The following is a 27,650-nucleotide window of genomic DNA, read 5'->3' as shown; positions in this document are numbered from 1 at the left end:
AAAATGATGCAACATAAGAAGACATGCACTTCTGGAAAGAGAAGAAAAAACCAGACAATAAAATAACAGTAAAGCCTAACTTGCTTTGGGAAAGCTATGATTTACCAACTTAAATACAGAACTTCCGCATGTGGAAAAACTAGTTCATACTGTGAACGCTAACAGGCAGCAGATAATTGAATGTATATGTTTGTGGGGAGGGAATGTCCAAAATTGAACTTCTAAATTGTCAAGCAGAAGCCTGATACTTGCAACTTGCAACTAGTGTGAACTGGTTGGAAATTTTGTTAAATCCTGGAATAGAAGTGGCATGTCCTGAATCGTCCGATTGAGAGAGTCACATGAGACAGAACCACCAATGAGGAGGCTGAAGACATTCTGTACTTTTGCACATAGACTGTTTAGATTGGGAAAACCAGGCAGCTTGAAGGTCTGGAAACTAGAGGAAGTTGAAAAGAAGGGCTCGCAAAAGAAGTGGTGGTATTAGAAGTGGGCCACGAAAAAAGAAGCTCAAGATCCTGACTGGAGGAATGATTCTGGAGGCAAGGGAAGAACCTGGAGATCAGACAGATCATGGATGTGAATGCCAGGGGATGCCCAGGGACCAGTAACTGCAGGCAGCGGTGCAACACAAACTGACACAACTTTCTATCCAACCTTCCCAGAGCAGCAGTGATGTCCCAGCTGGGAAGGGAAGCCAAGACCAAGTGAACACAATGCTAGCAGGGAACAGGTATGATAAGCAAGGAGGGTAAAAGCTCTAGTGTTTTTTGTTCTTAAATAAATGCCAATATCCAGATCCACTACAGGTTGATTACTCTGCCTTGCTCATGACAGGAACTTCTCCTTCAAGAGAAACCCTTCACCGCAAAACGCTTATACTACCAGTATTATTAAAACAAAATACAGGCAGACCAGGAAAAAAAGCCAGAGTAAATAAGGCAAAGGAATCATATGATACAATCCACTCTTACCTGAAGGCAACAAAAGAAAATTATGACCCTTGGCACACCTATTAGTATTCCCCACATCAGGTTCGTTCATTGTATGGTCAGAGCAATATACTATTGTTTTTATAGACGTATTCGCAGGCATATATATACACTTACACATACATATATTTGGATCAAGCAGAAGATACATAATGGGCAACTGAAGGTGAGATGCTAGTTCTGCTAAGAGAAAGATATGAAGACACATATAGTAACATTAAAAAAAATCCGGATTAAACTCGTAAACTGAAGACAGACCATTTTCCTGGTTAATGCATGTACTCTATGAGTCTACAGCCACAGCAGATAAAAAGAAATTGCAGTGTCTGTTTCCAAAGAAGCAGACATGAAGCCTAATAAGCCTAACCATGAGACTGAATTGGATAAACTTTCTGTTGACCAGCTAGTACCCTTTCTCTGATTCCCTTTAATGCCTGACTTTTCAAATCTTAGCAAAAAGATTTGTGGGTTCATGTGGCTTAACAGAAAGTGCACATATTTCAACAGCAGCTATCTTTATTCTGCTTATTAGGGTAGAAAAAGCAGGGTGGAAAAACAAAGCAATTTCAGTCAAGTTAACTAAATTCTGAGTCAAGTATAACTTCAGCACAATTACATTAGATTCGGTAAGAATCAAGAGCAAAGCAGGGGCAGAGTTTTCAGCATCTTGTTCATCTCCCCCTCAAATATATACTTTTCATGTGAAGAAATTGAAATCCCCAGGCTACTGCAACTCTTCTCTAAGATGACAAACAAGGAGAAAAACAATTATTAAATAATCAAGGAGCAAGAATAGAGACAAAGAATTAAGATATCTGATGTCATTGCTTGCTAACTCTATTGAGAGGAAGCTAACGTCAGGAGCCAACTGATGACTGACGCTAGGGAAAACACTATTAAAAGACTATGGGTCCTTATCTATGCTGCTGCATATTCTTCTTGATAGAAGATGTAAAGCATTATGGACATGGACAGTACAGATACTATGAATCTAAGCAAAACACAAATGCAAGTATGCAACTAATAGCTTGCAGCAGTTTAAGGCATAACATTTCAGATAATTGTTTGCTTATCTTTGGAATTTCCAACGAAAAACATAGCTTTGTAAAAAACAAAGGAAAGGAAAAGCTTTAGATCAGAAAAGAAATGATGGCATTTCAGAACAGTTAAAGCACAGTGAATAGTAGCCCAGGTAAGCTGGACTTGTTGCTTGACTTGAAGCTGATGCACGCTGACTTGTTATCTACAATTTCATTCCCTTCTTATTTCCACTAACAGGTTATGTTGGGTTTTCTATACTCTTTTTTTCTAGCTATCAAAAGAGAATTGCAGTGAGCAATACGTCATCAGATGTGGTAAGCAACCATCATTTATACTAAAATTTCTGTATCCCTAGAAGCAGCCATAACACAAGAATCAAATGATACCTATTTAAGGGCAGGATAGGTGGAGACTGAAAGTTTAACACGCTGCGACTGTTCAATCCAGAGACAACAGGAGTGAGAGAAATGCAGGTAGCCCAGATACACACCATTTAACTTCAGGCATCTAGTATTCAGTTATCAATGAAGAGACAGACGTGCAAGCAGCTAGATAATTTAGGGGCTCAGCTTCTTCTAAGCAAACTGCTGTTTGGGTTAGCAGCTTATTGTCAGCACGATATAGTTTTAAAATAGTAAGATACTGAACCACTTAAAGGTAAAAGATGAAAAGGAAACTTGCTTGCTGCTCTCAGCCTTACTGGAGTTTACAGAAGATGACGATCTACAGGGAATGCCACCAAGTTTAATAAAAACAAGACAACAATGGAAATTTTGAGGATACAATGAAAGCAATGTCTGCTCAAATGCAGACAAAAACACATTCAAAGAGATGATTTACCACTTCTTTTCAAGAGACAGTCAACACATCTGAACTTCAGCCTTAAAACTTTAATATTTTTTTCCTATAGTTAGCACTAAATTTTGCCTTGTCCACAAAGGAGACCTAATCAGTGGTACTTTTCCCTAACAAGTTAACATCTGGCATTAACAACTATATTGATTATCTAATTCCAGATACCTTTGCAGAACAAAGCCTTGGCCATGAATGAATAAGTCTCACTTCTCTATCATGGTTTGTTATACACTAAGACAATGATTGAACTGGGGGAGGGAGCTTTCTGCTGCTAGTCTTTCAGGTATATTTAACTACCACCTAGCTTCTTTTCCTAATAAACACACAGTGACCGGATAATTAAGCGTCACGCTATATTTGCTGACTGATTGGGTTTTCCAGGCCCACTTCCATTTTGCTCTTCCCACAAAAGCAGACATAAAAACCAGCCTACAAGAGCAAAGTGCTGAACTGCTGCACTGTCAGAAACACTGTGCCCTTATGACAGCAAAATTCTACTTAAAAGAGACGCAAGAGAAATGAGCTTTGATAACTTACCGTTTTGAGACCTAATCTGTTTTATAGCTAGAAAGTGGATGAAACAATCCTTCTTGTGCATGAGAAAAAGCAACCTCCCATCGTGTCTCTTCCACCTTCTTCTCTCTACTTACCCATTAAAAACCACAAAACCTCAAAACCCCAGAACACTTCACTACCAGCTTAGTGCAGGATCCTGAAGAAGGGAGGTATGTGGACTAAAATCTAGACAGTTTGACACTAGCTTCCTGGCATGTCCCACTATGAGAAAATCTCCACAAAAGAATTATAACCAGTATCAACAAATAAATACAGCAGCATATGCAAATGATGTTTGTAATTAACCACTTGTTCTGAAAATACTAATATAATTCCATTTTGCAGATTCATTAATAGAAAATTAAACAGATTCTTTTTATTACTGTACCACAGTTTGGGCTGTGTGCATTATGCAGCCAAATAGCATTGATAAAACTACTACACTGTTATACAGAAATGCAGAAGGTAATTAGTATTCCACTTTGCATATGCAATTGCTGCTATACTATAATAAAGAATTAACTGATAAACAAGATTTAGGATACAACCATTTGCCCTCTTTCCAATCATTATATTTCGTAATGAAATGGCATTGCTCAATTTAGCTTCTAAATATCTTAACAGAAAATAATGAACTTGAGATGTTCTGGAAAGAAGGCTAGGGAACACTGTGTTGATAACAGCATTGTGTTCCCATGACAAGAATGAACTGGTAAAGTCTAGGACATAAAAAAAAAAAGTTCATTGTGTGATGAAGATAACACTGTGCTTATGCTATATTAAGTTTGTTCATCCTCCTTTCTGTGCACATGCCTTTTACTTCCAACGCATCATAGTTGAGTCTTTGGGTTTTACTTAATTATTCCACAAAGTCACGAAGTGAGGAAAAACAAGACCTAACTGTACTGCAAAACAACTCGTTCCTGAGTTCCTGCTTTCTATTCAAGTGATTCTAATAAAGTTTGCCTGCAGGCATTGAACACAAGTACAAATACCGTGAAACACTCAAGCTTACAGAAGCTTGGTAGTTTGCCACAATTTCATTTTCACAACAAAAAAGAACAGTACAAGTTAGGAGGGACGGCTCTAGAGATGTCCATGGCCCCATATACCTGGTATTTGAGAATGCCTCGTTTGAAAAACAAGTTACAATACTGAGACCGGCAGCATGAAGTATAAAACAGAAAAGGTTACTCAAAGGATACCCTATAGAAAATAGCACCACATGTATTCTGCTGTCTTAAAAAATAATTTATTTTTTTTTTAAATCACTACATCAATACACTTACTTGGATTCCATTTCTAGCATTTCAGGAATCACTAAAGTACTATGTCAAACTCCCTTCTTGCTGCAACCGAAGATGTCATTTTATAGTAGCTATGTCTTGTCTTTGTTTCTGTTTTCTGTTATTGTTTGGGATAATATTTGACAGAAGTATGCTACTTCTTGAGGTGTACTCACCTTACCAAGTGACACACTTTAAATGTTTTTATATTTTATGCTTCTGTTTTATTCTCCTCTAGAAGTGTTACCTAAACAACACGTATAGGGGAAAAGACAAGTCACTGAAGAAAGTACTTGAATGGCTCAAAGACCTCATATGCACACAGAATTTTGCTACCTTACCTCAAATCACAGTCCTCAGCTGTCACAGTCTGACCTATATCAGGGTCTGCACACAAGCACTGAACAAGCATTTCAATGTTTTCTTCATGGTATCTAACCATATTTATTCAGATGTTGCTGTTAAATTGGAACTAACAGTTGTTGTGGATAAGTGCCATCCATCCATTCTCTTCATTTCACAGGTAAAGCATTTCTCTAAACTATAAACATATCTGTGAAATGAAAGAACACTCCCATTTCCACAATATATGAATATACTGCTTGGCATTAAAAGCAAAAGCTTATATCGCTGCTTAAGAAGGAAAACAGAATGGCAGAGACAAAAGCAAGCTAGGGAGTAACCACCAACAGCTACCTTCAGCTACATTTCAAACTCCTTTTCTTTCTCCTTAAACAAACTAAACCCCTGCATGATTAATTAATCCAGGATTTTCCAACTTGAATATCTCCACATAAAGATTAGCTTCTCAAAATCTTTAACCTATCACTAAAAATTAAAGAGCATTACAAAAAAAAATGGAGCAGTCACTAATTCACTGTGATATGGTGAGAGACCACCCTCTGCTCTTGTGGTAGCAGCACTTTTTAAATAGGGCTTTCATTAAACCTCCCAAAGCATGGTCGTTCCCCAAGTCTTGCAAGCAGGATACAGATTTGAGAATGTTCCCTCCCAAAAGATCAAAGTTGTTTTCAGAACTGAAGTTTACCAGTAACGCATTTAGAAAAGCAATACCACCACACTATAAGTTTTTCTCATCTTGAAAACACTTCACAATATTAAGCTGGTGTCATTATCCCTTCTTCACTGAACAAGGCACAAAAGGATAAGTAACATGGCAAAAGTCTTAACAGTGACAAAGCTGGAGACAGAATTTAGATATGACACCCTGTTCCTTATCCTACTTCCAAGGCTACACGGCTTCACTTTTATCCTATTATTTACACGAAAATACAAAGCCTACTAGCATTATGGTATCTTTGTGCCAAAGGAAGGTTAAAGTGTATTAAAAATACTGTGACAGCAGTCTGCAAAACCTTCACTGAACGGGTTCCAGTACACACTAGTGGGAATGTCTCAAACTGGCCTGTAAAATTAATTCCTTCTTCTTTTTAGATGAACTTATCTGGAACCAGAACTAATGTTAATACATTTGAAAAGAAGAATTGCAATGTTCTGTTTTATACTTTACCTGACATCAAATCTGTGCTGGATATAAGCCTTAAATATTGACTAGCTCCTAGTGTAGAAGTTTGTAACATCTAAATTCTAACTGCTTCTAAAACATTCTGGAAGGAATACATCTGTATCTTCCATGGAAAGTGGAATAGTAATTGTTTTTCCTAGCACTTTCATTTTACGTCAAGACAGATTAATCTCTAGAGTAATTACACTCATTAAAATGGGTTTGGCTGATTACGTTTCACCTAAGCTTTACTACTACCACACTAGTGCTTGTTGACTTGTTAATTAAAAATGCAGGTCCATCAAGATAGTCAGAAAATGAAAAACTTCCTTAGAAATGGTAGTCTCTATACCTGCTAATTGTTGCATGCCTAAAGCCAGTTTAGTACACAGGAGAGCAAACTATAAAAGATAATTTTTTTCTTTATGCAAGAGCAATGAACAATGAGTAATAAAAGGTATCAATTATTCACATTGCTTCCCAGCAGTTCAGAATTTCAAGAGGAAAAAAAAGATAAGAAGCTATACTGCTTTTGAGGAAAGAGTAAAAATTATTTGGTGAAATGCAGATAGCTCTGAACAGATAATTTGGATAAATATATTACTATTAATTTGGAATGAAGAAAAACATACCAAGCTTAGTTTTTTTCTCAATTTCTTAATAATATGGATTCTTTGCCGAAGTATAATTTCCAGAACTGAAAACTAAGGTCAGAGAAGCCACTGACTAGCTCACACTTGGTGTTACCAAGCCAAAAACTGTTGCCTTGCAAGAGCTGATGCTTCTGGGAACGTTAAGAAACCACAGCTGACCCTTTGCCTCCTTGGCTTGAATCAGATGTACTTATGCACCAACAGCTAAATATTTGAAGAACAGTTGCTTCCACAGACATGGGGCTTGTCTCCAACTTGCTAATGTTGGAAACATGGTGTATATTGGACAGTCAGCTCCCCTTGGATTTTGAGGTTTTTTTCTTGGGTTTTGGTTTTGGTTTTTTTAAAAGAGAGAGGTAAGGAACAGTAATGAAAGGAACATGAAAATTGGAAGTGTCAAAAATGTTTCAAAATGTTTATGAATACTTATGAGCTAGTAAATATCATCTACCAATGAAGTAAACCTTTCCACAGGAATGCAAATTACACATTCTAGCTTAAAAACTTTTTATCTTGGTGTACCCAAAGGGAATAATTAAATTGAACATTTCTTCCTGCCATTTTTTCCAATTTCAGTATTCACATGTTCCCTCTCACTTATCCACACTGAAAAAGCATTCATTTAGATTTAGGTTTGGTGGCCATACTTTAACTCCACTGCATTATTTATTAACTGAAAGAGTAGAAAGCACCCTGGAAGTATGCAGAGAGCACAGCCCGATAAAACCAAGTTCACACAGAACTAATCAGCAGAAAAGTTTTATGTTGCCATTGAGAAGACGGCATCAAAGGAAGAGCTGGAAAGAATGAAGGTGTGCTAGAATTTGCAAAGATAATTTCTAAAATATTAGAAATTGCATTAATTATTTAAAGGAACAGAACTAGATCTGCCAGCAAAGATCAAAGATGACTACTGTGGATGCTAGGAAGACAAGAAGGATGGACTACAGATAGGGACCAGGTACTCTCCCTAAAAAGCATCTCAAATTACTGCTGTTAGGGAGAATGCTGTCCGAGGTGTGCCACTGCTCTCATGAAGGAGAATATTTCACATAATCTAAGCCAACTGAATTGAAACAGAATGTTGAATATGACAACAAAGCACTAACAAAAGCGAGGGCATAGAGAGGGAAACCACTGCAAAGTGAGCAGAATTCCTTGTGAATACAATGATACAGAATCACTCTTATAAATCTCAAGACAACAGGTCATGGCAGGAAACATGGACAGACCTAGCTGCGTCCAGCTCAAAATACTGAAATCACAGGTTTTGTAGAACACATTTTAGAATTAGGGTTAGTATTAAAAGAGTTAATGAAAGAAGTCAAAGAATAAGAACACTGATTGCCCTGCATTGTAGTCAAGCAGCTGCCATACCCATGGTAACAGTATTACACAGTTTACAAGAGCTGCAAAGGAAAGGCATATTAGCTTTCTAAGCCTTAAAAAGGTAACTACCCTACCCATGAGGCATTTGATGAATTTGTCCACTTTAGCTCTTCTTAACAGAATGGACTCAACAAAAGACTGATTTGTTTTCTTCCTTCCCCTAAGTCCTTAAATTATTACATTACAGTGGTTTAGAATATTGATATAATCATGCATTTTTCTAAATAATAAAATATGAAAAAAAGAAAGGGCTAGCTTTCCTTTATGGTATTTTCTTAATGAATTCAAGAGGGGAAAAAAAGGATATCAAGAGTTTATGAACTGTTTAAACATAAAGCCAAAGAATTATAGATAAAGTTCCAAACCATTAATCCATTATATACTGTGAATTGGACAACCCCAGTGAGATATCATTTCCAGAAATGAATCAAGCAAAGCCATCAGCAAATAGTTAACACTCTGAACCTCTGAAACACTCTTTGATTCAATTCAAGCTGCAAACCTCTATGTTTAGAAGCTAATTTACACTGGAATCTGGAATTTAATCATCTCTTCTCATGCATTTGAAAAAGGATGACTTTACTTCACATAGTCTAAATTAACTTTGAAATTTTGCTACACATAGTAATATAATATCTAGTCAGATATGCTGATCTTACCTTGAAAGAAATTAATTGCTTGATTCCTCCTCTTAATATTATCCTGATGCTGATAAAATTTCCCTAGGCAGCATTATGAGATGCTCTGGAATTTGCTCAGATAGAGTAGGATGTATATAAAACCACATAAAGATCATCAGTGATGGGGAAAGAAACACATTTTAGACAGGAGGAAAGATTTTTTTGTTTGATCCAAAGTTCACTGATTTCAAAATAAATCAACCAAAGGCCATTGAAATAAATTAAAAAAAAAAAAAAGTTGTATTTACAAAGTGAGCATAATGTTGAATTTTCCTTTTTATTTTGTTGTTGTTACTTTTAAGTCAATAAGACTTCTACCTGTGCCATTATTTACATCATGCTTACTGCAAGAACACTACCAAAGTGATTATCTACAGATTTCCAAAAGTGCTCTGAAGAACCCTCTGGAAGGGAAAATTCTGAGAAGTCTAGATGTTCAAGCAGTAAATAAAGGGGAAAGTTTATGATTTTCTCTTCCTCAAGAAACAAATTCTTCAATCAGTAACAAGGAAAAAACCCCATAATCAATATGAAGAGAGTCTTCCTATACTTCAGACTGTATGAAGGCAGATGTGTTTTCTGATAAGAGTCCTCTAGCTCAGGAAGAAAAATGTCAAGTATTAGCACGATCTAGAGGGTTTATTCTTGTTCAACATTTGAAGAGAACAGCAAGTTCCTTGATCCTTCTAAGCCAAATTCCCAACCTTCACAGAATCACAATGCAGTCAGGTCCTTTCTCAATAAACCAAACCAGTGTGAAATTAAGATAAGTTATTATTAGTTAGCATACTAAACACTTAAGCTGGTTTATTATCACCATGCTGGGCTCTACCGATCCCCAGGAGTTCATATTGATGATCATTCCACAGAACAGGATCTGAAAGCAGCCATTTTTAAGGAGACTAAGAAATTGTCCAAGAGGAAGCTCTATAGATGGATATTTAAAAAAGAAATTGATGTAAGGGGATGGGAATTCCTAATTTAATTCCTTGTGACTCTAAAATAAGAAATTTTCCATGCAGTAGAATCACATTAAAGGGGAAAGCAGCTTTCCATATTTTTTGGCAAACTGGAATAACCAAGTTGCAGTGTCTCCATAAAGAATACTGGTCCACAGACTGAAGCAAAGCTTTGCTATTTCTACAGGATATTGGCTTCTTCCATTCCATAAAGAGTAAGTAAATGCAATGAACTCCCAATTTATTTACAGCATATCTGTATTAATATTATCCCCTTCTCACTTATTGCCCTCAAATTAGTAATTAAAATGTTGAGGCCTGATACTGGATTCTTAAATATACATTCCACAAATCACAGCTATGCATTCATATTATCTCTGTATAACTTTAACCAATTTTAAACAAAATAACATTTGCACTTTTCACCTTTCCCAGAAAGCATATGTTTTTCTTCATAGTTCTATACTATTTCTTAATCTTCATAACGCAAAGTAAATTAGGCATAACATGCCTTTATTTACAATGGAATACAAAATGGTAGGTAAGTGTATCAAGTCCTTTGTAATGTATTTACATATTCAATGAGCAAAACACTAATATCATCTGTATATAAAGAAAAATGCCTAATATTGTAATGTATACAACACAAATTAATGATTGTCTGCTACACAAAGATGCTAATCCACTCCAGAGTGAAGCACTTGAGAGTATTATATACATGTTTTTCTTTTTTTTCTTTAAGTTGCTAAAATAAAATGTTATTGCTTACCTATAAAATCACTTCTCTTCTGCCTCTTATGTTTAGTAAACTTGTAGTCAGTATTAAATTGTTAATATAGCTTGAAAAGAGTACATTGGGATTTTTCACAAGCAATTAAGGTCAATTAATGCTCAATACATTACTTTCCATTTGATAGCTTACACTGGTAGCAGATATTTAACTCATAATCAGTTATTAAATTTCCTGCTTACTAAGCTAGGTGAAGACTTCCAACATCCTTTTTTTGTTGTTGTTTGATTTTTATTTTTAAAGTTATATGAAAAACTTAAATGTAAGCATTTATTCTTCAAGACGCATTTATCTGATGTACATAAGCTTGTATTTAAAAATTAGTTTCTCTTTATTTCACCCTGAATATAGGCAAACTGCAAGGTATCAACTTCTCTACTTGAAGAAGAGTCAATGGCTCTGCAGACAGCTTCAGACACCTCCACCCAGAGTTCCAACACAGAGACAAATAGTAAGGTTCAATCCATGACAGGAGTAATGCTCCAAGGTGACGACCAAATATTGTGCTGAAACTTTGCCCCTTACTCAAAAACATCACATTGCATCAGCATTATTCAGCTAACATGGAAATTGCAATCCATTTGCTTATGAGCCACACCCATCAGCAGTTAACCAGGCAGATAAATAACTGAACAATAAGTCAGTCTAACTTTTAAAAAACAGCAGCATGTAGAAGGAATCCACAGCACTTGGTTCCAGCCAACAATGAACGCACTTAAGATCACCCTGCACCTTTCTTAAGAACAGCAAAGTTGTGCTTAATTAGCTTTAACATTACTAAAACCATCAGAATCTATAACCATTCTTGCCATTGACAAACTGACCTCTGTGGCTTTGTTTTTATTACTAAAAATACAGTAATGATAGTAAATGATAAGTTTTCATGCATGCAGCTCCTTTTAGTGATTAACTAAGTAATGTCTAATTTCATTTGAGAACAAATACATTTCTATCTTCAGAAAAAAAAAAAACGAGAACTAATTCAAATAAGTAGGTATATGTATATGTGGTTTACAATTTAAGGGCGGGGGGGAAGCTTTTAAGGTAATTTTCCAGGAAAAATGTACAATTGGAAAACTAAAAAAAGTTTGAAGGAAAAAGGATTGTAAAAATAGAAGGCATATAAATTGAGGGAGACATTTATGACAACATGAGTTCTCAAAACAAATGCTATGCATAACAGATGCAGAAATTTCAAATATATGTGAACTATTTTGACTTAGTATTCTTTTTAATTTGCATTTGGCAAGTCACAGAAAGTGAAAGGCCAAACTGAAAGAGTTATTTCCAAAATGGATTCCTACCCCACAGTCTTTCCTGTATGCAGAAATTGAGCTTTATAGGTATAACAACAAAAATGAATAATGACCCTTGACATTAGAAATTAAAATGTCCTCCATGCAAATACACTGGTTCCTTGATTCTTTTGTAATACAATAGCAAGCAGGTATTAGAATTGGAAAAAAAAAAAAAAGGCAAAAGGAGATGCATGGAAATTACACAATGAAGTAGTTTCATTGTTATATTGAGAGGAGTATGAAATGAATACAAGATAACACTGATAGAGGAGTCTAGCAAATCTTTTCCCCTCAAACTATCCATTCACTTAGATTGCCCTCATTGCAAAAAAAGATTTAAAAAAAAAAAATCAAATTACATGATTTAATCTGTTCAGCAACAGCTTAAATAGCAGGAAACAATAATTAATTTTAGCGAGAAAATGAGAGGTTTCTTCTTAAAGGGATAGTGTCAGATGAAATTGACCCATAACATACATACAATCACATGAGCTTTTTGAAAAATTAATCAACAGAATTTCCATATTTTAGAAAACTAGAAATCAGCATCTAATGTAAGAAGTCCTTTGCCTTTCACTACTTTTAGCACAAACACGGCTGCACTCCATCGCTACATGAATGTCTAAAGAGTGAAGTTACAAAGGATGGCTGCACAAGCTCAGAGTTTGCCTCTAAAAGGGGAATCCTTCTCCACCCCTGGAATTCCTCTTCCATGACCCCTGTCCTTCCAGACATCTCCCTCTGCTCAGCTCTGGAACCCAGCATGCCCTTCGGAAAGCACACTCAAACCCAGCATAATGCACACTCTGTGTTACATTACAAGTTGAATTAGTTCAGGGATGGGTTAAACGCATGCCAGAGTGGGAAGAGCAGAGTAACAGGTCCCCTGTCACCGGTACAGAGTTGTTAGGACAGCTCAGCTGTCCCACGTAACTTCCCGTTAAATATAAGTCAACGACAATTATTTCAATTTCCAAACTTCAAGAAACAGAATAGGAAGCAAAATGAAGCATCTGTTATTTTAAAAGTATTTTTATAACTAATATTTCATTAGCAATGTCATGTTAAAAAATTAAAATTAATATGTACAGACAAGATTATACCTATCACTGTACCGAAACATAACAACATGAGACAGACTATCCATAGCAGATTGCAAAGTTTGTGATCTCAAAGGAACCTGCATGTTTTGAGTTGACCATGAACAACTACAGGATTAGATCTGAACTTAAGACATTTTCCTTTTAACCAGTCTGCCTTCTACAGATTTTCAAACATGTCTAGAAAAACTGATTTTCAAAAGAAATAAATAGCTTCTATCTATTTGGTTTACTTTCCCACACTCACAATGATCTCAAATATATCTGTTCAAAATGTCTTTTTCTACCAATTTGGTCCTTTTCCATTGATCAGACATTGATTTCTTTTACTTCCCTTATTGCTAATAGAAAACTAGAGCAATGCTGGGTTGTGTAACTATTCATTTGCATGCCTTCCATCATCAGTGAACATTAGAATAACTCTGGAAACAGTTTTATTAAAGATGTATTCCCTCTGCCATGGCAAACCCTAATAACACCTAACAAGGTGCAACCAGGGAAAACCGATTTGAAGTTGCAAGAAAGTTGTCTGACATGGGGCAAGCTTTTTTGTCATATCAAGAGCAAGGAGAAAATATCAAAGTAGTGGAGGCATTAGACATTTACTATTAAAAGAAACTGATACCAAAAGATGTGAATATCACCAAAATAATCAACAATAGCAAAACACAAAAATCAGAACAGAAATCCATTCTCAGACCTTGAGGCCAGATTTCTGTTCACCCCAAAAGAAAAAGAGGCTGGAACACAGGTGTTTGCCTTGACCACAAGCAACTTTATTGCACTTGGTGATAGCAACAGCTACCTTGCCTATAATCCAAATCCAAGACTGAACTGCTGCTCACCCAGAGCTGATAACCGCATCTTTAAGATTTGGAACATACTCCAAATCTCCTAACTACATGTAACGGAGAATGGTATAGCCCAGTAACATTAAACATTTTTGGGATAAGACTGCAATAGTAACAAGTTATTTGTATTAAACCAATCTTGACAGGTTTTCTTCTGCAGCAAAGCCAGCACACCCTACAAGAATGATTAAAAGATGCTACAGCACAAATTAAAGAAAGATGAAAATAATTAACTAGAGATATAAACAAGTAAATATTACATTTTACTTCATTTCCACAAAGAAAAAATAAACTGAAGTTAAGAATCAGACAAGGATATGTCTCATGGTTAAAGCTCTACACATACTGAAAATTAGCCCAAAACTAGCTACTATATCTAAACTATAAAACAGGCTGCAGATGGGAAGAACAAGTGACCCTTAAACTTTAGTTTAACTACGTATTACACAAGACAAATTGGACAAGCAAAACAATTTGCTTTGCAGAATTCGCTCAAGGAAATGCTATTTGCAGAAGGCTAAAAATGCTCTCCCAATATTGTGTGGTATTTGGATTATCTATTATATCAAGAGGCAAAAAAATTAAACATCTTGAAAATCAGATACACCTGTCATGAAAAGAAAGTTTCTGAAAAACAATAAAAGAGGCTCCAAATTGAACTTCATCAATAAACAATGCAATTGCTCCAGTAGCAAAATTTAAATGGGAAAAGAAATGCAAAATATAAAGGATCTGAGACTGTTTCTTTTAAATTAGAAAGATAACCTTTCACGGGTTCTTTACTGAATATTTGTGTACAGCAAGGACCAGAAGTCATCTTCCAACATAGGGTCTTGTAAAGGATTGTTAAAATTCCTAATTGTGGTCTATGATTCCTTGTGAACAGAAAGATAAATGTGCTGAAGAAATTAAGAACTGGATAAAACAAAGTCAGTATTGAGGACTCTGGAAGCTGCAAAGCTGTAGGAAGAAGAAAATTCCAGGCAGAGCTATTTTCAACTTAAATAATCTAAAAGGACATAAAAAAGGGGGCGGAGGGCAGGCATGCAGAGGGAGGAGTCAAAGCATGAAACAGTTCTCTCAACAAAATTTTTATTGTCAAAGCTTGTTGCCATGTTTTTGGACTATGTTCAGAAAGCCTTAAGATCTGACTACAATCATCAGACCAATTCTCACCTCGGTGATATATTTCTTTGTATAGGATTGGAAAAGGTACTTTCACAGAGGACGACCCCTCAAAAAGCTATGGGTCAGCTACATTCCACATTCCCATCGCTTACTGCCATTTGCCTGCTATGCAAACAAAACTGATACTGAAGGTGTGAATAACACAAGAGACTTCTCCTCTGCAAAGCAGATCTCTTCAGGCAATACTAACATTGTTTCGTTCATTTGTTGCTATTGAAACTGATATAGAAAATGGAGGAGTTCAGCATTTAGAGGCCACAAAATTCTTCCAGTGATAGTTTCTTTTCTTTGAAAATTCCAGGCAAAAATCTAAGCTGCTTTCTGTAGCAACCAGAGTATCCTAAAAACCTGCTGAAAAAGGACAGAAATTCTAGTACAATAGAAGCTTAGAGACAAATCTCACTTTGCATGGATTTGCCAATTTATACATCCTGAGGACTACTTCACAGTATCCTTTGAGCAAGACAAGACTACTTCAAACACACTTGTCCATCTTCTCCTCATCCTCATATTGATGTGCTCCTCCCTGTCACAGTTCAGGCTTGGTTATCCAACAGCACTGGAAGGGCTGTTCATCTACAGCTCACCTGCCTGAAGTTAGCTAAACCTTATCTTTGATACACTTACTTACTAAACTGCTGTTGCTCCTCTAAGACATAGCAGAAGTCAGACAGAATACTTTACAGAGTCTGGAGCCCTTCATTTCAGAAGCTTACAGGGACCACGGAGTACTACTTCATCTACTAGATGACCAGAGAGAGCAGTGAACCCGTCACTGAACAGCTGACGTGTATGCCAAGACAACATACCGCTAAACACCCAGGTGATGCAACAGGATGTGATCGCTCCTTTCCTCTGAGAGGAAAAACACATTTCCAGCTTTATTAGTGTATCACTGTTGTAATAAGGTGCAACTCCAGCCATAGAAATTACAGTAGGGATAATGGCCATCTATCTGTCTTCACGCAAAGGGCCCCAATTCTCCTTGTAACATGTGTAACTCTCATAAAATATAAGCACACTAACACAGCACATTAAACCTGGTGAACTGGAACATCTTTTATGAATGCAAGGCCAGCTATCTGTTTCGTGGGCAGTAAGTCTGCCAACCTGCATGCACACAGCACAGTCACAGAAGAAAGCTGTCTCCATGGCACTCAGAAGTTAATGCAGCCCTTCCTCAACTTATGACATGGGGGGTATCATCACAATAGTCTAAGAAAAACTGGAAAGGAGCTCAGTACATAATCTCACATGCCCCTTTATGTATCCTTTTTCCTTTTGTGTTTACATCCAGTTGAAGAATACTTCAGTACTAATACAGCCATCAAACCCTCTCCTTGACACATGAATTCACAGGTTTTCCAAGGTACGTCCACTGAATCATGTCAGTATTTAGTCATTGAATGCCAGTTGCATCACTTTTTGTTAATCCCTTTGTTCCTTTAGCCCAAGGCTAGTATTTCTTTTGATCAATATAAATCTTTTCTGTCATCTTATTTTTGCTGTCACTCTATGAAGTATTATGTTGCTGAGCCAAGATCTTCATTTATCCCTGGTACTGCAGTCCTGTCCCTCCTGACAGTTACCCTGTGAATATATCATTATCAATCTCCCTGATCCTCCCAGGTTTGTACATAAATTCACCTCTCGTGAATTGACTTCCATAAAGTCGTAAGTCCCACCCCATTAAACGCTAGCTGCTGCAACAGAGGCTTTACTTGAAAGTAGCACCGTTGAGAGACATGTTTGTTGTATTCTATGTCAAAGAGACCCATTGAGCAACAGTCAAGTGGGGATGCAAGGAGTTCAAACCATGGATACTGGAAGCTCCAGCTAATTTTTCACATCTATTCAAAGTGGTATTTAATTTAATACTTAGTGCAGCACCACTTCCCGCTTTATACTGCAATACCTCTTTATACTTAAGTAGAAATACCAATGAAATAGCTATAGAAAAAAATAAAGTTCTTAATTTTATATACTTAGCACACAGTAAATATGAGACAAATATTTGTATGCACAACAGTTAGACATTACAAATCTTTTCATGCATACAAATGTGAAGCTGAATCCTTTCCATTCAGAACAGCTGAAAATTCAAGTCTGTCTTTTTCTCTGCACTGCTACCCAATATCAAAATCCAATGTTTTTCATATCAGCTAAACAGAACCCCTGTCCAGAGCTGGAAGGAGGATAATGGACATAGTTTTCAGAAACGGTGTCATCACTGGGACAGATTCATAGCTACAATAAACTGTAGTAATGCTATAAGAGTATTATCACCCATCACTCTTCATAGTACAACACATTTTTCACTAATTCAGAAAACACACAAAAGTTGGTGTCTTTCTGCGCTTTTGCTTCTCCACCCTTCTCATGTACACTTCAGAAGATGATGAAGAATAGCTCTTCTTAACCATATAGTTATCCAGCCAGAGGAAATACATAATACAAATATTTAAACACTAGCACCAATAAAAACTCACCCCGCACCCCCACTCTTACTCTTATTCACCTGTTAATACTACTATTCTTGCATTTTGTTCTCTGGGTCATAAGCCCATACACATAAACAAATACATACATATACTTACATCTCTATTTACAACAGCATAAGACAAATGGAAATACTGATTTCCTTTCAACCAACCCAAAAGCTGACAAATTGTATGACAGTAAACAACATCCTACTCTTTATCATACCACATTAATAACAGGAAAACAAAGTAACCTTTACATGGATACTACCTTCTGGGTTTGATAATTAAATCCAATACTACCATTTCAAGCTTTTCATGAGTATCTTCAAACCCAGAAAAATTTCCAGAACTGCCAATTTCACACTAGACAGCTTAGTTCTTGGTCTTGGCTCAGGCACAAATACCACCATGTTTGTTGGCATGAACAACTAATTTTCAGTAGACTTTTCTACATACATTCCTTTAATTACCTAATTATCTCTAAATTTTGAGCAGACAACTGTATTACCAGAGCAAATAATAAGGGTAATCACATGCATAAGCAAACTAGACAAGGATACTAATGTACATCCTTGTTCAGTTCCCTTGTGCATGTGATTTTCACAGCTACAACCATTCAGACCTTCAATACAAAGTGAGATCGTTAGGATGTCCTCGCATCATCTACAGGGTTTTTTGTGTAGTTGTTTGGGGTTTTTTTGGTTTTACGGTTTGGGTCAGCTTTTTTTAAAACACATTGAACATACATCTGTTCAATTCTACCAAACTTTCCAAGTCTCATCAAAATGCCAATTTCTTTTTTCCCAGGTATGTTGTGCCAGTGTTCCTGCATGTTTACTTACATTAAATAAAACCCCTTTTAATCCTTATATGCTGAGATAATACTGTTTACTCATAGTAACTAAAGGCTATCATTTCAGAAGGAAAAATCAACATTTCAGAAGGAAAAAAAAAAATCATAGAATCCTAGAATGATTTGGGTTGGAAGGAACCTTAAAGATCATCTAGTCCCAACCCCCCTGCCATAGGCAGGGACACCTTCCACCAGACCAGGTTGCTCAAAGCCCCATCCAACCTGGCCTTGAACACTGCCAGTGATGGGGCATCCACAGCTTCTCTGGGCAACCTGTTCCAGTGCCTCACCACCCTCACAGTGAAGAATTTCTTCCTTACACCTAGTCTAAATCTGCCCTCTTTCAGTTTAAAGCCATTACCCCTTCACCCTTGTAAAAAGTCCCTCTCCGTCTTTCCTGTAGGCCCCCGTTAGGTACTGGAAGGCCGCTATAAGGTCTTCCCGGAGCCTTCCCTTCTCCAGGCTGAACAACCCCAACTCTCTCAGCCTGTCTTCATAGGAGAGGTCCTCCAGCCCGCTAATCATCTTCATGGCCCTCCTCTGGACTTGCTCCAACAGTTCCATGTCCTTCTTATGTGGGGGGCCCCAGAGCTGAACGCAGCACTCCAGGTGGGGTCTCACGAGAGCGAAGTAGAGGGGGAGAATCACCTCCCTTGACCTGCTGGCCACGCTTCTTTTGATGCAGCCCAGGATACAGTTGGCTTTCTAGGCTGCAAATGCACATTGCTGGGTCATGTTGAGCTTCTCATTAACCAACACCCCCAAGTCCTCCTCCTCAGGACAGCTCTCAATCCACTCACCGCCCAGCCTGTGTTTGTGCTTGGGACTGCCCCAATCCATGAGCAGGATGTTGCACTTGGCCTTGTGGAACTTCATGAGGTTTGCATGGGCCCACCTCTCAAGCCTGTCAAGGTCCCTCTGGATAGCATTCCTTCCCTCCAGCGTGTCAACTACACCACACAGCTTGGTATCATCAGCAAACTTGCAGAGGGTCCACTCAATCCCACTATCCACATCTCCAACAAAGAAGTTAAACAGCACCAGTCCCAATACTGACCCCTGAGGAATGCAACTCATCACTGCTGTCCACTTGGATATTGAGCTGCTGAGTGCAACTCTTTGAGTGTGACCATCCAGCCAATCCCTTATCAATCGTAGTGAGCCATCTGTCAAATCCATGTCTCTTTGATTTAGAAACAAGGATGTCATGTGGGACAGTGTCAAATGCTTTGCACAGGTCCAGGTAGATGGCATCCGTTGCTCTTCCCTTATCCACCAATGCTGTAACCCTGTCATAGAAGGCCACCAAATTTGTCAGGCACAATTTGCCCTTGGTGAAGCCATGTTGGCTGTCACAAATCACCTCCTTTTTTTCCATGTGCCTTAGCGTAGTTTCCAGGACGATCCACTCCATGATCTTGCCAGGCACAGAGGTGAGACTGACTGGCCTGTAGTTCCCTGTGTCTTCCTTTTTTCCCTTCTTAAAAATGGGGGTTATGTTTCTCCTTTTCCAGACAGTAGGAACTTCACCAGACTGCCACAACTTCCCAAATACAATGGATAGTGGCTTAGCCACCTCATCTGCCAGTTCCCCCAGGACCTGCAGATGTATCTCATCAGGTCCCACGGACTTGTGCACCTTCAAGTTCCTTAGATGGTCTCAAACTGATCTGCTCCTACACCAGGTGGTTCTTCATTCTCCTAGTCCCTGACTTTGCCTTCTGCAACTTGGGTGGTGTGGCTGGAGCATTTGCCAGCGAAGACTGAAGCAAAAAAGTTGTTGAGTACCTCAGCCTTCTCCATATTCAGGTAACCAGGTCTCCCATTTCCTTCTGGAGAGGGCCCACATTTTCCCTAGTCTTCCTTTTATTACCAACATACCTATAGAAGCTCTTCTTGTTGCCCTTGATGTCCCTGGCCAGATTTAATTCTATCAGGGCTTTAGCCTTCCTAACTTGATCCCTGACTGCTTGGAGAATTTCTCTGTATCCTTTGCAAGCTAACTGTCCTTGCTTCCACCCTCTGTAGGCTTCCTTTTTATGTTTGGGTTTGTCCAGGACCTCCTATACTCAATAGCAATATATAGTTTAATAATGGTAGGAAATCTCCCCAAGCTAACTTCGGATATAATTAACAACTTATGGCTAAACCAGCAGGTAAGTAGAGAGTTTAGTTATTAAGAATGTTTGTCAGGAAGTGTTCTTGGTTCCAGCACCCATTTCTGTTGTGTGGTTTTACCATATCTTAAAACAACTTATGTTATCCTGCAAACAGCGGTGGGTAGGTGTATTTTGGAGATTTTTTGTGTGTTTGTTAACAGGAAATGATAAAACACCAGTTCTGATGCCATCTTGTTCTCATTCTTCCAAAAAAAAAGTCTCCTTAGTCAACAGAGAGCAGACAGGCCTGTCCTCTGACAAAGACGATCAATAGTTGTTGATCCTGATATGACTGAAAAAGTATGTGATAATTATAGACATAGGCCAATTTAGAGCTCATTATCTCCACACTTTTTTGTTTCTATTACTGCATTTTTCCATGACTGTATGTAACTTAGTAAAGTATTATTCCTTTATTATAACTCAGCATAAAGTATTTCATGTCTTCTCATATGAAGCAACACAAAAATAATCTTCACTTATTGTATAATAATAATATAGAAATGCACTGTCTGGTATACTTCATTGTCTAAATGTATTTAAGAAGGCAGATTTTGTTCTTCCTTAGTCCAAAAAATTCATTGTAACTGAACTAAAATACATTTTCAGAACTTTCAGATCATTTGTTGTCTTATTGATGACTATGCAAGCAGGCAACAATCTTTAATGTTAAATCTTTCCACTATTTTTCTTCTGAAGCTTTAGTTGATGGAAAAAATAAATTTTATTTAAAAAGAGAAATCAGAAACAAAAATAGCATTTATTTTCTTCAACATTATATATTAGCAATAAAAACCTGCAGTAATTCAACAGAATTATTATGGAGTCTCCCAGTAATAACCTGCCACAGTGAGAAAATAGTAAATAATAGACTGCCCATCAAGCCAGGTGAGCCTTCACTCTGCAGTGAAATGTACACTGCAGCAGATGTAGATCAAGAGTCATTTTCTGGAGCATGAATGGATGAAAACATAAATTATAATTCCTAATACATAATAATCCAAGTTTTGTATACTCTCTTCTGCAAAGGGAAGCATTTCACCTTTACTGTAGGAAACAGTAGAAGTCAGCTTTAGCATATTTATTCTAAGCAGCTCTTGTGGTAACATGAAATTCTGGCAAATAATAAATATTGAATGTTTTTTGAAATTTACAATCTTTGGAGAGTGTCATTTAAAAGCTAGATTATACTACTATTTATTATTCAAGGGGCATAATCAGTGAACACCTTAATTGTGTTTAACATCTAAAATAAGCAAGAATGCCAACAGAAAATAATTGTTGGTTTAAATAGGACCTATTTTAAGTATAACTGTAACCAAGAAAGTTATAGTGTTAATAATTCAATGTTGGTTGAAAACCACTCTCTTATGACTGATTTATACAGACTGAAGTAGGCATATGTTATGCTACAGGTGGATGTGAGGTCGTAAGAAACCACTTTACAGTCTTCCCAGAAGTACAGTGTCAAAAAGGTCACCTGTGGTAAAGGATCTTTTGGATTAGTCTTTCAAATCAATGCATGAATTAAAGGCAATTTACATATAAATGGGCTAATACTCTGGCTTTGAAATTAGATGAATTTTTAAGAGATTTAAGAAACAGCAGAAAAGGTCAGTTAGGCATTAAGTATACATAATGCAATCTTTAAAAACTGCTTGTGTTGGAACTACATGTTTCTGGTTTATTAATATTTTGTATTCACAGCTTGTTCTGCTCAGAAAGGTACTGCCAGCTATTTGTGAGCAAACACAGAAAAACGATCCATGCTAGGGATATCAGATTTGAGGTAAGTACAGTCTAAGTCTCAGGAAGTATGATTTTCTTAATATTAGCATACTTTGAAAGCATTTTTGTTTTCATAAGGCAAAACTAAGAAGCTTTAGTCAAAGTCAGTGTAGATTATTATATACTGGAAAACAAACAACAGAATCTTAGGGAGACTTTTGATATGACATTTTATTTTCTCCCTTATACAAATCTAGGTTCTAGTATCACTTGATTTCTCCCTCTTTAGACCCTTATGACAAGAATGCCTTATTCATCCCTATACAGCAGAACCTGCACTGGATTTTATTGTGCCTAACAGCCCAAATACATGCCACAGACAAAGGCAAGATCTAACAATTAACCTTCAGTGTTGTGTGTGTGCATACGTGTATATATGTAAATAATCTTTTGAAGTCAGGATTCTTCTTCCTCATCTTCAGAAAGAATCCTTACATCTACTGTATTATTTAACGTGGACATGCTTTCCTTAGACATGTTTATATTATTGTCTCTTTCCATATAGAAGTCACTACTAACTCCTACTTGCTGCTGCTTTTTCACCACAGTACACCTTGGTGATGACCCTTTACTTTGCAGAATTAGAAAATCACAGCGATATGGGAACCAGTGTTACATTTAAAAAAAAAAAAAAAGTAAAACATACAATTACCTCCCTTTTGGATATATCTGTGTAATTAAATAGTATGTTCAACTTCCCATTCGTGGATGGCACAGAACTCAAATATGAAGATATAGTCAAACAATGGACACTGAAACAAAGTACCTTCTTCAAGGCCAAGGCTAGACAGACAGTGCTTGCTCAAATCATCTAAGTAAAATCCAGCACCACAGAAATACAAACTAACAATGCGGTTCAATGCTAAAGCTGTTTTACTAACGGTACTTCTGCATAGTCAATATCCTTGCCATTGACTTAATGTTTTGTCAACACTGAGATGGATCATATTTGGTGGTTTGTTGTTTTTTTGTTTCTGTTTTTTCCACAGCTGGGCATGGGATAAAAAGAGGGAAGGATTATTACCAGGATTAAATAATAAAAAATTTTAAAAACCTCAGAAAAGAAGGAGTGACAGTAAGATAGCAAGCAATGCTGATGCACAGGACTGGCTATTGATGGGACATGAGAAACAACCAAAGTACTTCTCTATAACCAAAAAGAAGAAATAATATCTTAAAATATTTTAAAACAGAAGGATTGCTTGCTAAAAAGCACCAAAGAATTATAACTTAAGTTGCACGACGAGAATAATCCTTCCGATAACATCCTTGTATTGGGTTTGCATGGCAAGGTTTTGGTAGGAGAGGGGCTACAGGGGTGGCTTCTGTGAGAAGCTGCTAGAAGCTTCCCCTATGTCCAATAGAGCCAACGCCAGCCGGCTCAGAGACGGACCCACCACTGGCCAAGACCAAGCCCATCAGTGACGGTGGTAATAAATTAAACTAATTTCCCCAAGTTGAGACTGTTTTGCCTGTGACGGTAATTGCCGAGTGATCTCTCCCCATCCTTCTCTCAACCCACAAGCCTTTTGTTATATTTTTCTCTCCCCTGTTCAGCTGATGAGAGGGAATGATAGCACGGCTCGGTGTGCACCTGGGGTCCAGCCAGGGTCAACCCACCACAATCCTACAGTATTTAATAGAAGACAAAAGCAGCATCTGTCACAGACATTAACAATACTGTTCTATGAAAAGCTTCAAAACCATTTATAATAAAGTTCATAATCCTTCCATACACTTAATTTTTAAAATTACAGAATTCTAAGGAAAATATTATATATCTAATCAACCTTTAGGACAGTTTCCTTAGAAAGCCTGTTTTCTATCCTACTGTGCACCGCAAAACTGAATTTCATGTGGTAATTGTTAAATTGGTCCCTTCCCTTACAGGAAGGCAAAAGAAATCAACAGACATTTGCAATGAGCCCTGCAGCAAGGCACAAACAAAAGCATGAAAATTTCATAGTTCGAGTTTATTTCAGAAGATAAACAATGAAGTTCTATAGATACAAATAGAATTCTGAGATGCATAAAAGGAGTAATAAGGCATAGAAGATGCACTACAGCTAACAAACTGTGGGTAAGTGGTAACAGTACTATTAAGATGATTACTTAGTTAAGTGTTCAAGTAACCAGTGAGTGTCAGATGACTTACATCCTACATATAGTATGTACTTTATCAGAATCAGATCAGTTTTAGCTTATACTACAGAATAGAACCTTCTCAAGACTCCAGGCAGCTTAGCTTTGGAAAAAATAAGGAAAAAATAAGTATTTTTATTAAAAGATATCCAAGAGACTCAAAAAAGAGAAGTACTTTCCAGCAATTTGGTAAACAGTTCTGACACTACAGAAAATATTAACCATAAAGGAACCAGGGACACCATATGTCTAGTTCCTATGAATGTATTATTACAGGAGAGACTCCTTAACACAAAAGCTAACTGGGCCCTCAAATATAAAAGACAATTTAAGATAGTTAAAAAGATGTTTAGCAACAGTTCTAACAAAGAATTTGAAGATTGTTTTGTTCTCTTCCTATGGTAAATTCATTCCTACAGAACCAAAAATAACTTAAACCAATTACTGCAAATAAAAGTCAAACAGATTTACCTTGACAAATTACCATTCTGTAGGGATACTTTTAAAGCAGGTAGATGAACCTGTACAGCAATTCAGTTGATAAAAATGCTAGATTGCTTTTGGTATGTAACTGTCTTTTTCTAGTGCAGATTATGCCCAAAAATGGGGTAATTTCTTTAGTTGCCAATTTAACAGAAACATCTTTTGTAAAAAGTAGTAGTAAATGTAGTAAAAGCTACATGAAGTAAAAGATGTAGTAAAAGCTACCATGAAAAAAAAAAAACCACCTGAAAATTTAATCCTATAGTACTGTGGGGTCAAATGTAACAAATACTACTTATTCATATAATTTTGAATGGTTTTATTTATGAACATGTAAGAGGAACATTATCTATTGCATATATATATGAGACTCGGAGCACATGTGGAACAATGCTCATGTTTCCAATCACTGCTTTATGTGAAGTATGCAAAAATAAACATATCGCTCATGCAGGTACTGGAAGATCTGGGTTAATAATAATTTCTAAAAGCCCCAAATCTTAGAGGAATGAGGTCTAGCCTATGGAAAAATAAATTAACAGCAGATCTTGCCAAGTTACAGAAGAATTCTGTAAAAGAACAAAAGGTATACTTTGTAAGGCTATAGGAGAAGCTTGTGTCAAATATAACAACAAAGGGCATGAACTTAAGCTAAGGAAAGGTCATCTTCAAAGAGAATGTTGGAAGAAATGCTTTACACAGAGAATAGTTACGACAGACAATAAAACACTACGACAACCTTTGCAACAAGTGATGTAAACTTTAAAAAGTGACACGCATTTGAAAGACAGTTATTGTGCAAATAGAGAAAGAGGGACAGAGATACCTGGCCTTTTCAAAAATAGGCTTTGCATCCATCTATCTTTAAATCACCAGCATTACATCCCTATCTACTACCTCAAAAGTCCACTAAAAGAGAAAATTGACACCAAACTAAACTGAAGGATCTAACAATAAGGTTCTGACAGCTGAAGTGGGTCTTACAGATTCCATCTCCAAATGTTATTGCCTGAACTTGCCCATTTCAGTGAAGGAATAAGTCTTGTCCTATCTATTTCAGAGCCTTCATTTCTCTTTTAATAATTCTTCCAGTTTAACAAGTTTTGATTCAATAATTTGGGTGTTTTAAACCAAATGTATAATCTTAAGTGGCTACCCATCACAAGTATACTGAAGTCGCATATTAAAAAACTTAAAATTTTTATCTTCTGTCATCTGGACATCACCCTGAATCCCAAATCACTAACAGTTAGAAAAAATATTATTTTTACCAATTCTTTGAAATATCAAAAACAGTTGAGCACTACTTTTTAAGTTCTGACCAACTGCAGAACAGGAAAGGGAAACTGTCATAATGCAGGCAAGCCTCTGAGGAAGTCTGAGCTACGTTTGGAATTGTATCCTCTGGAAGTTTCAAAAGCAGCTTGACATTATCTTTGTTACACGTCCAAGGGCACACATACACAGTTTCAAAAGTAAAAAATAACTCTCACCATAAGAAAAGAATCATTTCAATGGATTAATAGCTTTAGGCCACTGCATTTTAGCTCTCATATCCACACATTCAAAAGAGAGACTAAAACCAATATACTTGGCTATCTGGAATATGCTGTATATTTTAGGCAAGACAATATTGATGCTCCCTGACAATCTGCTGCTGCTCATCTTACAGAGAAGCACCTGACCCTTGCACATCTCCAATGTAAGTATAGAACTAACAAGTTATTAGCATTGCTTGTTGCAGCTAGTGAAAACATCCGCAAGTAGTACTTATACCACCTTCCAGCCCCTTTCCATGGGAAAGGGAAGGGGAAAGGGTGGAGTGGGGAGAGCAAAACAAAAATAAACGACCCCCAAAACAAAAACAAACCAAAAAAAAAAATCACGTTGGAGGGGAGAAAGACCACACTATTCTCAGCATTCAACTATCTCTTTTTGCCTCCTCTGGGGAGCAAGCTGGCTCTAACAGACTCAGTCTCTAGTGTCTGCCTCTTTCTCACTGTAATTGTAAAGCTAGGATCAGGGATGACACATCTATTTGTTCCTCTCTGTCACTAAAATGAAAACGTCTCCTGCTATTTGGTCAGCTTTGAGTATCCCTCCGCTGGACAAGACCTCATTTCTCTAGGGTAAAGCATAGCTTATAGGGGGAAAACCAGAAGAAAAAAAGATTTATGGAAAAGGAAGAGGGTACAACCTTAAATTTTGTTTCCCTTTTGCAAGTGACCTGTTTAAAAAAGGAAAAAATCTCAGTCACATTTAAGGAAGTAGAAATTCCTTGAACAAAGCACAAAATTAAAAAGCAACTTTTCCCCATCACCAAAAAGCAATAGTTACTTCCAAGAGGAGTCAATAATGACCATCCACAGCTTTATACAAAGAAAAAGGGATGAATATCAACATATGTGATAGCTGCTGGTTATCAGAATGAAAAATTTAGAACTCATTTCCTAGGTATGTGTCTGCCAATACATCAATTGCTTGAGTTGCTCATTCCACAGCTAAACTACTGCACAAGTAGCAATTTCAAAACAATTTTTTACATAATGCTTAACAATTAATCAAAATGTATCCATTGCT

The 27,650-nt window shown here is 36.9% G+C and overlaps 1 protein-coding gene across 9 annotated transcripts in view; it reads right to left on the bottom strand.

Annotated features, from left to right (window-relative positions):
• The window catches only part of FHIT (fragile histidine triad diadenosine triphosphatase), a 627,270-nt gene that overhangs the window by 466,641 nt on the left and 132,979 nt on the right, over positions 1 to 27,650 (bottom strand). The window contains exon 1 of one of the 9 annotated variants that reach the window (XM_069811998.1): positions 8,956 to 9,311. The exons of the other annotated variants lie outside the window; for them this stretch is intronic. The gene's annotated coding sequence lies outside the window, so the exon portion shown is untranslated. Of the gene's footprint in view, positions 1 to 8,955; positions 9,312 to 27,650 lie in introns of those variants that run through there. 9 annotated transcript variants of the gene reach the window in all.

This window comes from Haliaeetus albicilla, chromosome 24 (genome assembly GCF_947461875.1).
Source record: "Haliaeetus albicilla chromosome 24, bHalAlb1.1, whole genome shotgun sequence".
Taxonomy (NCBI): Eukaryota; Metazoa; Chordata; class Aves; order Accipitriformes; family Accipitridae; genus Haliaeetus; species Haliaeetus albicilla.
The sequence above is the reverse complement of the archived record's forward strand: the minus strand, read 5'-3'. Positions and strand labels throughout refer to the sequence as shown.